This window comes from Delphinus delphis, chromosome 3 (genome assembly GCF_949987515.2).
Source record: "Delphinus delphis chromosome 3, mDelDel1.2, whole genome shotgun sequence".
Classification (NCBI taxonomy): domain Eukaryota; kingdom Metazoa; phylum Chordata; class Mammalia; order Artiodactyla; family Delphinidae; genus Delphinus; species Delphinus delphis.
The window spans coordinates 139,740,245-139,751,943 of NC_082685.1; the positions used below are offsets into that span (position 1 = coordinate 139,740,245).

General features: G+C 38.3%; 1 pseudogene; it reads right to left on the reverse strand.

Moving 5' to 3' along the window:
• Positions 1-1,719: 1,719 nt before the first annotated feature.
• Positions 1,720-6,706, reverse strand: LOC132422477 (uncharacterized; annotated as a pseudogene).
• Positions 6,707-11,699: the final 4,993 nt, after the last annotated feature.

Sequence of the window (11,699 nt, forward strand, 5' to 3'; positions counted from 1 at the left end):
CCATTATCTATATGCTTCCTTATGAAACTTGAACTTGAGTTTCTCTTTCTCTTGTTCCTGTTTCTTTTTTATTTTTATTTTTTTTGCGGTACACGGGCCTCTCACTGTTGTGGCCTCTCCCTTTGCAGAGCACAGGCTCCGGACGCACAGGCTCAGCAGTCATGGCTCACGGGCCCAGCCGCTCTGCGGCATGTGGGATCTTCCCGGACCGGGTCACGAACCCGTGTCCCCTGAATCCCAGGCGGACTTTCAACCACGGCGCCCCCAGGGAAGCCCTTGTTCCTGTTTCTTAATCTCTCATGTTTTACATCTTGTTATCTTCTGCTGCTATATTTTTGATGATTTTCTTACACGAATCTTCTAGTTTGCTATTTCTATCTTCAGCTGAAAGTCTGCTATTTTACCTGTCCTAAGTTAAACTTTTGTGTGTGTGTGATACACATTATTCACAGAGCATAGTGTGTCAACCATATATAGCAATAATATAAAATGCATGTACTCTCTACTTAGGTAACAGAATATTACTAATACCTTAGATTCATGTGTGTCCCTCGCCAATCATCTACCAACCATCAGGTAACTGTTATTCTGACTTTTTGTTAAGTATTTGTATTAGTTCCAGAGAAGCAGAATTAATAGAATATATATGTGTAAATATAGATAGAAGAATTGGCTTATGTGATTATGGAGGCCGACAAGTCCAAAATCTGTAGCATAGACCAGCAGGCCAGAGACCCAAAGAATAACCTGTGTTGCAGTTCAAGTCTGAATGCTGTCAGGATGGAAACCCAAGGAAGAGTTGCTGTTTAAATCCAAAGTGAGTCTGCTAGCAGAATTCCTTCTTGCTCAGCAGAGGTCAGTCTTTTGTTTTATTTAGGCTTTCAACAGATTAAATGAGGCTTAACCACGTTATTGAGGGTATTCTGCTTCATTCAAAGTCTCTTTAAAGTTCTGATTTAAAAGTTACTCATCCAAAAATACTCTCATGGAAACATTCAGTATAATGTTTGATTAAATATCTGGGCACTGTGGCCCAATGACGTTGACACATAAAACTATGCATCACACATCTACCCCTTGTCAGCTTGGCATCCATACACGTCTCCTTAAACTATACTTAATCTCCAAATAAAGACAATAACAAGTTTATAATTACACCTAACATGATACAACCATTTTGTATACAACTGAAAATGCACTAACACTTTCCCCATAAGAGGATACAAAATTCCTGTGTGATATTTACCCTTTCCCTTCACACCCTGTAACTTAAATACTATGATGTAAAGTTTACAGTACTAAATGACATGATATAAAGTCAATATATTTTATGTTACATGATAAAGGAATAAAAGATAGAGGAAAACAAAGATATTTGAGACATATACACACAGATACAAACATATTTATAACAAAATAAGGAAGTAGCTGGTATTTAGAACTACCTTCTTTCACTACCCAATCCATATTCCCATTCCCCTCAGTAAACACCTCAGTTGGTCATGGATCTTAACGTGGTGGGATGACCTCAACCTTCATTCCTAAAGGATCTGTCTGGATTAGGATGTTGTATTTTTCCATTGACTTTAATCACAGTATCTCCTGTATTCCAGACATACTCTTCCTTATCTGCACTGTACAGCATCAATCCAAGTTTTCCTTGGTAATCAGGATTAACCATTTCAGCCAGCACAGTAATTCTCTTCTTTGCCTGTTGATTTAGGAATGAGGAATCCAAAGTGGCTGCTTGGGAGTCTTAACTTCCAGTTTAATGGAATCATTGTGTTTTCCTGGTGGGAGCATTCTTCCTTTGGAAGTAAGATCTCTAGGCCAGCAGAACATAAAGTTGTGGGGGACAGGTAGCAAAAACTTTGTCATTGGGTCACTAGAGGTATTAGTGAGTGACACCCCTCCCATTTCCACCCCTTGATTCCTGGACCCATGAATTCTTGCTGTGGGAGAAACAGAGCCATATATTGGATGCTGACGCAGAACATATATGATTTCCTGGAGGACCTTGCCACAGCTCTGAAAGGAACTCTCACCTAGCTGTCACTGTAACTAAGTCTTCAAAAGGCTGTTGCAGTACTGCATAGCAATCAGAGAAGAAAAAGAAATAAAAGGAATCCAAATTGGAAAGGAAGAAGTAAAATTGTTGCTGTTTGCAGATGACATGATACTATACACAGGAAGTCCTAAAGACACCAACAGAAAACTACTAGAGCTCATCAATGAATTTGGTAAAGTTGTAGGATACAAAATTAATATACAGAAATCTGTTGCATTTCTATACATTAACAATGAACTATCAGAAAGAAAAATTAAGGAAACAGTCCCATTTATCATCACATAAAAAAGAATAAAATTCCTAAGAATAAACCTACCTAAGGTGGTAAACGACCTACACTTGGAAAACTATAAGACACTGATGAAAGAAATTGACACAAACAGATGGAAAAATATATGGTGTGTTTGCATTGGATGAATTAATATTGTTAAAATTATCATACCACCCAAGGCAATCTACAGATTCAATGTAATCCTTATCAAAATACCAATGGCATTTTTCACAGTACAAATAATTTTAAAATCTGCTTGACAAAAGACCCTGAATAGCCAAAACAATCTTGAGAAAGAACAGAGCTGGAGTAGTCATGCTCCATGACTTCAGACTATACTACAAAACTACAGTAATTAAAACAGTATATTACTGGCACAAAAACAGACACATAGATCAGTGGAACGGAATAGAGAGCCCAGAAATGAATCCACACATGTCTGGTCAATTAATCTATGACAAAGGAGGTAAAAATATACAATGGAGGCAAGACAGTCTCTTCAATAAGTAGTGCTAGGAAAACTGGACAGCTACGTGTAAAAAAATGAAATTACAACATTCTCTAACACCATATACAAAAATAAACTCAAAATGGATTAAAAACCTAAATGTAAGACTGCATACTGTAAAACTCTTAGAGGAAAACATAGGCAGAACACACTTTGACATAAATTGCAGCAATGTTGTTTTGGATCTGCTTCCTAAAGCAAAGAAAATAAAAGCAAAAGTAAATAAATGGGACCTAATTAAACTTGAAAGCAAAAGTAAATAAATGGGACCTAATTAAACTTGAAAGGTTTTGTACAGCAAAGGAAACCATTGACAAAATGAAAAGACAACCTAATGAATGAGAGAAGGTATTTGCGAGTGGTATGGCTGATAAGGGGTTAATACCCAACATATATAAACAGCTCATGTAACTCAACATCAAAATAATAAACAACCTGATTAAAAAATGGGCAGAAGAACTGAATAGACATTTTTCCAAAGATGAACTGCACATGGCCAACAGGCACATGAAAAGATGCTCAACATCGCTAAACATCAGGGAAATGCAAGTCAAAACCACAATGAGATATCACCTCACATCTGTCAGAATGGCTATCATCAAAGAGAATACAAATAACAAAAGTTGGTGAGGATGAGGAGAAAAGGGAATACTGCTGGTGGGAATGTAAATTGGTGCAGCCACTGTGGAAAACAGTATGGAGGTTTCTCAAAAAACTAAAAATCGCACTACCATATGACCCAGCAGTTCCATTCCTGGGCATATATCCAGAAACACCAAAAACACTAATTCGAAAAGACACATGCACACAAGTGTTCAAAGCAGCATTATTTACAATTGCCAAGACATGGAAGCAACCTAAGTGTCCATCAACAGATGAATGGATAAGGAAGATGTGGCATGTATATACATATATACATAACAATGGGATACTACTCAGCCTTAAAAAAGAATGAAATTTTGCCGTTTACAGCAACATGGATGGACTTGGAGGGCATTATGCTTAGTGAAACAAATCAGACAGAGAAGGACAAATACTGTATGGTATCACTTATATGTGGAATCTAAAAAATAGAACAAACTAGTGACTCACAGATATAGGGAACAAGCTAGTTGTTACAAGCGGGGAGAGGGTAGTAGAGAGGGGGAAATATAGAGGTTGGGGAAAAAAAGGGTTGTTACGGGATTATATGAGATCATGTGTGTGAACTATTGAAAATTGTAAAGCACTATAGAATATAAAGAATCTTTCATTCAATTAAAAATAAAGGCCATTCCTCTATTCTGTCAAACCAGCTGATGAAGGATGGTGGGGAAAATGGTAAGTCTAGTGAATTCCATGAGGCTAGGCCCATTGCTGCATTTCATTTGCTATGAAGTGAGTTCTTAGAAGAATTGCTGTGTGGAATACCATGACAGTGGATAAGGCATTCTTTAAGTCCATGGATGGTAGTTTTGGCAAAAACATTACATGCAGGGAAGTTAAGTCCACATCCAGAGTGTCTGTTTTAGTAAGAACAAAATGCTGTCTCTTCCATAATGGAAGTGGCTTAATGTAATTAATCTGCCACCAGGTAGCTTGCTAATAACACCAGGGAATGGCGCCATACCAGGGACTTAGTGTTGATTTCTGCTGCTGGCTGATTGAGTACTCAGTAGTAGCTGTGGTCAGGCCTCCTTTGGAAAGCATAAACCCATGTTGCTGAGTCCATGCATAACGGCTATTTCTGCCACGATGGACAGTACATCCATGAGCCCGCTGGTGATGATAGTGGTGGCTAAAGAGACTAATTGATATCTACAGAACAGACCATCCTATCCACTTTGACTATTAAAATACTCTTCTGCTAAGGTCACCTTTTGGTGAGTATTAACATGGGACACAAATATGTTTAGGTTCTTTTTGCCCATTCATAGAGGTTTATCTTCAGACCTCTTTCTCAGATTTCCTTGTCATCAATTTTCCAGTCAGGTTCCATCCAAGTGCCTGACTATCCAGCCAAATCATTGGCCACAGCTCATGAACTGGTATATAAGCACACATCTTGCCATTTCTCCTTCCAAGCCAAATGAATGACCAGGAACACTGCCTGCTGGGAGGATTTCCCTTCACCACTGTCCCTCAGGGATGTCCTAGAGAAAGGATGTAGTGCTGCGGCTGTCCACTTTTCAGTGGTGCCTGTATATTGGAGAGAGTAATCTGTAAACCAGGTCCCAATTTTCTTTTTCTCTGTCAGTTGATTGTAGCGAACTCCCAGTGAGGAAGTATGTGCAGCCTGGTGACACAAGGTAGTGCAGCAGGAGTAGGGACCATGGCATTTGGGCCACTTCATGTAATTTACTTGTGCCTCCAGGGCCTGCTTGGGCTTGACCTCATATGTGCCACTTCCATTTGATGATGGAGTGCTGCTGTGCACGCCCAACTTCATGGCTTGGCGAGTCAGATAATACCTAGTACGTGATAGACAGACAGCTCAGGTCACATGGTAACTTCTTGGCCCATGGTTAAGTGTTCAGGCTCAACTGAACCCTAGTAGCAGGCCAAGAGCTGTTTCTTAAAAGGAGAGTGGTTATCCCAGAGGATGGCAGGGCTTTGCTCCAAAATCCTAAGGATCTGTTATGAGATTCACCTGTTAGAGGCCTGCCACAGGCTCCAACCAATATCCTTACCTGCCAGTGACACTTCAATCACCATTGGATTTGCTGGATCATATGGTCCAAGTGGCAGAGCAGCTTGCATAGCAATATGGGTCTGTTGTAGAGCCTTCTGTTGTTCTGGACCCTGTGCAAAACTAGCAACTTATGAGTCACTTAGTAAGTGGGCCAGAGTAGCACACCCAGATGAGGAACGTATTGCCTCCAAAATCCAGAGACGTACTAGGCATTGTATCTCTCTCTCTTGTTATAAGAAGGGTCAGATGAAACAACTTACCCTTCACCTTAGAAGGGTTATCTCAACATGCACTATACCATTGGCCCCTAGAAATTTCACTGAGCTAGAAGGACCTTGAATTCTTATCACATTTATTTCTCATCCTCTGACATGCAAATTTCTTACCAATAAGTCTAGAGTAGTTGCTACTTCTTGCTCACTAGGTCCAATCAGCATAACGTCATCAATGTAATGATCAGTGTGAGACTTGCGGAAAGGAAAGACAATCAAGATCTCTTTGAACAAAGTTATGACATAGGGCTGAAAAGTTGATATACCCCTGAGGTAGGGCAGTGAAGGTAAATCGCTGGCCTTTCCAGCTGAAAGCAAACTGCTCCTGGTGGTCTTTATTAGCAGAAATTGAGAAAAAAGCATTTGCCGTTTTATTAGCTGCCTAAGAGGCACCAAGGGATGTGCTAATTTCCCCAAGCGATGAAACCACTCCTGGTACAATGACTGAAACTGGAGTTACCATCTTGTTAGGCTTACAGTTACCTACTGTCATTCTCCAAGATCCAACTCTCATCTGCACAGGGAACAAAGGTGAGTGAAATGGAGATGTGGTGAGAATCACCACCCCTGGATCTTTCAACTTTCTGATGGTGGCGCTAATCGTCACACCCCTTCAGGAGCATGGTATTGCTTTTAGTTTACTTTCTTTCCAGGTAGAGGCAGTTCTAGTAGCTTGCACTTGGCCTTTCCCACCAGGATAGCTCTCACTCTACAGGATGTAGGAATTTTTCCAGTTGCTAGGTATGTTTATGCTAATTATGCATGCCAGAACTGGGCAAATAACCAGAGGATGGGTTTGGGGACCCACTGAGTCCACTGTGAGATGGACTTAAGCTAAAACTCCATTGATCACCTGCCCTTCATAAGCCCCTACGCTGACAAGTGGACCACAGTGATGTTTTGGGTCTCCTGGAATTAGTGTAGTTCAGAGACAGTGTCTAGTAGTTCCCAAAAGGTCTTATTATTTGCTTTTCCCCAGTGCACAGTCACTCTGGTAAAAGGCCATAGGTCCCTTTAGGAAAAGTTGGGAGAAAGATTAACAGTATACATTTTTGGAAGTGTACCAGGATCGTTCCTCAAAGGGAACCAGCCCCTGCTTCACTGAAGGGGTCCGAGGCTGTAAACTGGCTCAAGTCCTGTTTGGATCTTAGGAAGCATAGAGCACCTGGCAGGGCTATGCTGTGACCCAGGTATTAAACTTTTAATAGGGATATTATCAGAGGGAGTAGGATGTTTTGAATTTCTGCTTCTAAATCCACCATTGCTTACCTTGACTGCTCAACAGTAAATAAAAAGAGTAATTTCGAGAGATGAAATGGCTATCCCCAGCTGACCCAACACCTGGGCATGGAGAGGAGAGAAGGCATTTTATTAGAATATGGTTAAGACAAGTCAGATAGAATTAAGAAAGGAAGCCAAGCTCACCCAAGCATCCTCCTTCAGGTTAAAAAGATAGTATGACGGCAATAGGTATCTGCCTCTTGAATCCTTCTGTTCCAGTACAAACTGGTGCATTTACCTATTTTTTGTTCAGCTGTCATTCTCAGGTCATCATGTTCTGTTCTTCTTTGGATCCTCATCAGTCCTCCTTTTTTGGATTTCCTGTTCCTACTCCTTGTGTGCCATTAGTATTAGTTTCCTGTGGCAGCTGCAACAAATCACCATAGCCTTGGTAGCTTAAAACAAAAGAAATGTATTCTCTTACAGTTCTGGAGGCCAGAGCCCTGAGTTAGTTTCACTGAACTGAAGTCAAGATGTTGACAGGACCATGTTCTCTGTAGAGGCTCCAGGGGAGAATCTGTTCCTTACTTTTCCAGCTTCTGGTGGCTGCCAGCCTTCCTTGGCTTGTGGACATATCAGTCCAATATTCAAATCTTCAAATCTCCCAGCTCAGTGGTCTTCTCCTCCATGTGTCTCTGCATTTCCTTTTCCTCTATGTCAAATTACCATCTCCCTCCCTCTTATAAGGATACATATGATTGTATTTGGGGTTCACCTGGGCAATCCAGGATAAAGCATATCAAGATTGTTAATCACATCTGCAAAAATGTTTTTTCCCAAACAGGTAATATTTTTAGGTTCCAGGGGTTAGGAAGTGAATATTCTTTTGTGAGGAGGGGCATTTTTTCATCCTACCACAGGATGTCTTCTTCTTTCTTCATTCTCTCTCTCCCTGTCTCTGTCTGTTTCTCTTTTTGTTGGATACATCTTCTAATAGCTTCAGAGAGTGAATGCATGGGAAAAATTATTTGAGACCCTACAATTTTTATTCTACCCTCATATTTGATTGTGCCTTTGTATGTAGAATGTTAGAATAGAAAACATAGCTCAGGAAATACATACAGCAGTCTCTTTTCTTATCGCTCTTCAATTCCATTTCAGAAGAGGTTGAGCATTTAAGGTATTAATTTATAAATCATCCTGAGTTTCCTGCAATAGTATGATTTTTTTTTGGGAAACAAGTCCTTTAACTTGTGCTTGCATTCATTTAAAGCCTGTTGGAAATTTTTAATCAAAGTATTCAATGAATGAAGCACAAAAACTTGGTTTGAAATTGTTTAGTCGATTGCAAGGCAGTGGCCTTTATTCTGTAAAACCAAGTGAGCTGTTGAACAAAGTAAATGATGAGAGCTCAAATGCTGTTTTAATTTTTTAAAACTATAATTTTGATTTGGATTGTCTTGATTTATAGGAAGACTCTTTTGATGGAGTTCCTAGTTAATTTGATAATTTATTTATTTTTTTACCAGAATGGGATATATTGAGAAGGACTTCAATTTTCTAGCATTTAAATTTCAGTCGGTTATGGAGAGAATTTAGATGACGAATTTTATTATGTAAAAATATTTGCCAAGTAAGGTGCTTTGAATGAAAATATTTGGTCTGAAATAATCATATGATGCAATAGGGAAAAATTAATATTACTCTGAAGTTACCAGGTACTTCAGCATCTGTAGGGAAAGTAGTTTTTCAATTAAAAATATGGCCTACAGGGCTTCCCTGGTGGCGAAGTGGTTGGGGGTCCGCCTGCCAATGCAGGGGATGCGGGTTCGTGCCCCGGTCCAGGAGGATCCCGCATGCCACGGAGCGTCTGGGCCTGTGGGCCACGGCCGCTGGGCCCGTGCTCCGCAGCGGGAGAGGCCACAACAGTGAGAGGCCCGTGTACCGCAAAAAAAAAAAAAAAAAATGTCCTACAGAGAAAAATCAACAAAAGGTGTCACCATTTTCTAATTTATTAACCCTTAAATGTAGAGTAATGAGGTCAATTTTATGAAAACAAAACTACATGACCATAACAAAAAAAACCACATTCTTTATAGAAATACAAATGACACACTATTGGAGACAGAGATGCCTAAGAAAATGGCTAATGTAAATGAATATGTACCAAAAATAATCATTCTGCTTATTATTTTATTTTCAGAAAATTGATATGAAGAAGTTAATTTGCTTTCAATTTAATAAACACATGTTACTTTTCTTAGAAGCAATTTTATTTTTGAAGCTAGTTTTTGAATAGAACTGTCAATGAAATAAACCAATTTTTCAGTAAAGAAATTTATAAAAATTACCTAATTTTAAAGTGTCCTTGATAGTGTGATAGATAGATTATATGGTCACTTTACTCACATTATATGTGACCTATTTTTTTATATTTAGACGTTTGTAGAACCTTTTTATTTCTTTGTTTGTCTCCTGTGTTCAAAATTGTTGCAGTGATGTATGTTGGTGAGACTCTTGGGCCCCTTTCAATCTGGAAACTTATTCATTTTAGAGCAGTACTTTTTGCAGTAGTTCATTAAAGATTTCATTTCTTCAATTTTCATGTTTTCTCTCTTTCTGTATTTTGTATTCCTTGATCTTAGACGTATGGGATGATTTTCTAATTTTCTTATATTTTCTGTTTTCTTCTCTTTTCATTCTACTTCTGGAAGATTTCCTTAACTTTATCTTCCAACTATATCATTGAGTGTTTCATTTTCACTGTAATTAAAAAAAAATTTCCAAAAGCTCTCTTCTTGGCACGTGAAAAGATACTCAACAATGATAATCATAAAAGAAATGCAAGTCAAAACCACAATGAGATAATGACTTCATACCTGTCAGAATGGCTATCATCAAAAAGACTACAAATAACAAATGTTGGCAAGGATGTGGAGAAAAGGGAACCTGTGTACACTGTTGGTGGAAATGTAAATTGGTGCAGCCATTATGGAAAACAGTATGGGGGTCCCTCAAAAAACTAAAAATGGAACTACCATATGATCCAGCAATTCCACTACTGGGTATATATCTGAAGAAAATGAAAACACTAATTTGAAAAGGTACATGCACATCAGTGTTCATAGTTCATCATTATTTACAATAGCCAAAATATGGAAGTAATCTAAGTGTCCATCAATAGACAAATGGATAAAGAAAATGTGTTGTGTAGATATACAATGAAATATTACTCAGCCATAAAAAATAACGAAATAATGCCATTTGCAGCAACATGGATGAAACTAGAGATTATCATACTAAGTGAAGTAAGTCAGAAAGAGAAAGACAAATAGCATATGATATCACTTATATGTGGAATCTAAAAAAAATAGATACAAATGAACTTATTTCTAAAATAGAAAGAGACTCACAGACCTAGAAAAAAAATTTATGGTTATCAAAGGGGAAAGAGAGGTGGAGGGGAGGGATAAATTGGGAGTTTGGGATTAAGATATACGTACTCCTATATAGATAACCAACAAGGACCTACTGTGTAGCACAGGGAACTATACTCAATATTTTGTAATAACCTATAAGGGAATCTGAAGAAGAATATATGTATAACTGAATCACTGTGCTGCATACCTGAAGTTAACATGATATTGTAAATCAACTATACTTCAATAAAAAAGATTTGGTGTATATGTACAAAGGAATATTACTAAGTCATAAAAAAGAATGAATGTTCTGCCATTTACAACAGCATGAATGGGCCTGGAGGACATTATGCTTAGTGAAATAAGTCAGACAAAAACAAATACTGTATGTTATCACTTATATATGGGATCTAAAAAATAAATGAGTGTATATAACAAAACAAAAACAGACTCAGATACGGAGAATAAACCAGTGGTTACCAGTGGGCAGAGGGAAGAGGGGAGGGGCAAGATAGGGCTAAGAGATTAAGAGGTACACACTACCATGTATAACTTAAATAAACTACGAGGATGTATTATAGAGCACAGAGAAATATAGCCATTATTTTGTAATAACTTTAAATGAAGTATAATCTATAAAAATATTGAATTACTATGTTGTATACCTGAAACTAATATTGTAAATCAACTGTACTTCAATAAAAAAATAGAAAAAAAGACAAAAACTCTTTTTTGTTATTTAAATGTCTATTTTATTTTTATAGCATCTATTCTTTTACATGGATTCCCAAATATTATTCTCTCTCTGGGGATATTAATGTAATGATGGTTTTATTTATTCATTCATTTCTAAAGTTTTCTTCTCCCTTTATAGTGTTGGTCTCTTCCAAAATGATTGTTTTGTGTGTGGCTCTTTTAGTCTCTGTTGATTGACAATTCATGGTTAAGAGCCTGGGATTTAAAAGCTTATTGGAAGATCTGAGTGTGTGAGGGAGGCTTTGAACATCACTGAAGGGCGATCAGGCTCTCTAGGTTTTACCTCAAGGGTGGGTTAGCTACTCAGGAGAAGTCTGTTCTGTTATCCTACTGGGTGGTAAAGGTCTGACTGTGTTTTGGGAGCCAAGCTATTCAGCTTGAAGTATTCACATGGTCACTTTACTGTGGTCTTCTTGGTACACATCGAATACAGACCCTCAACTCTAACTGGCATATACTTGTCCACACAGTCTTTCTTTACCCTGTCAGAGAAGAAACCTCCAAACTTCTGGG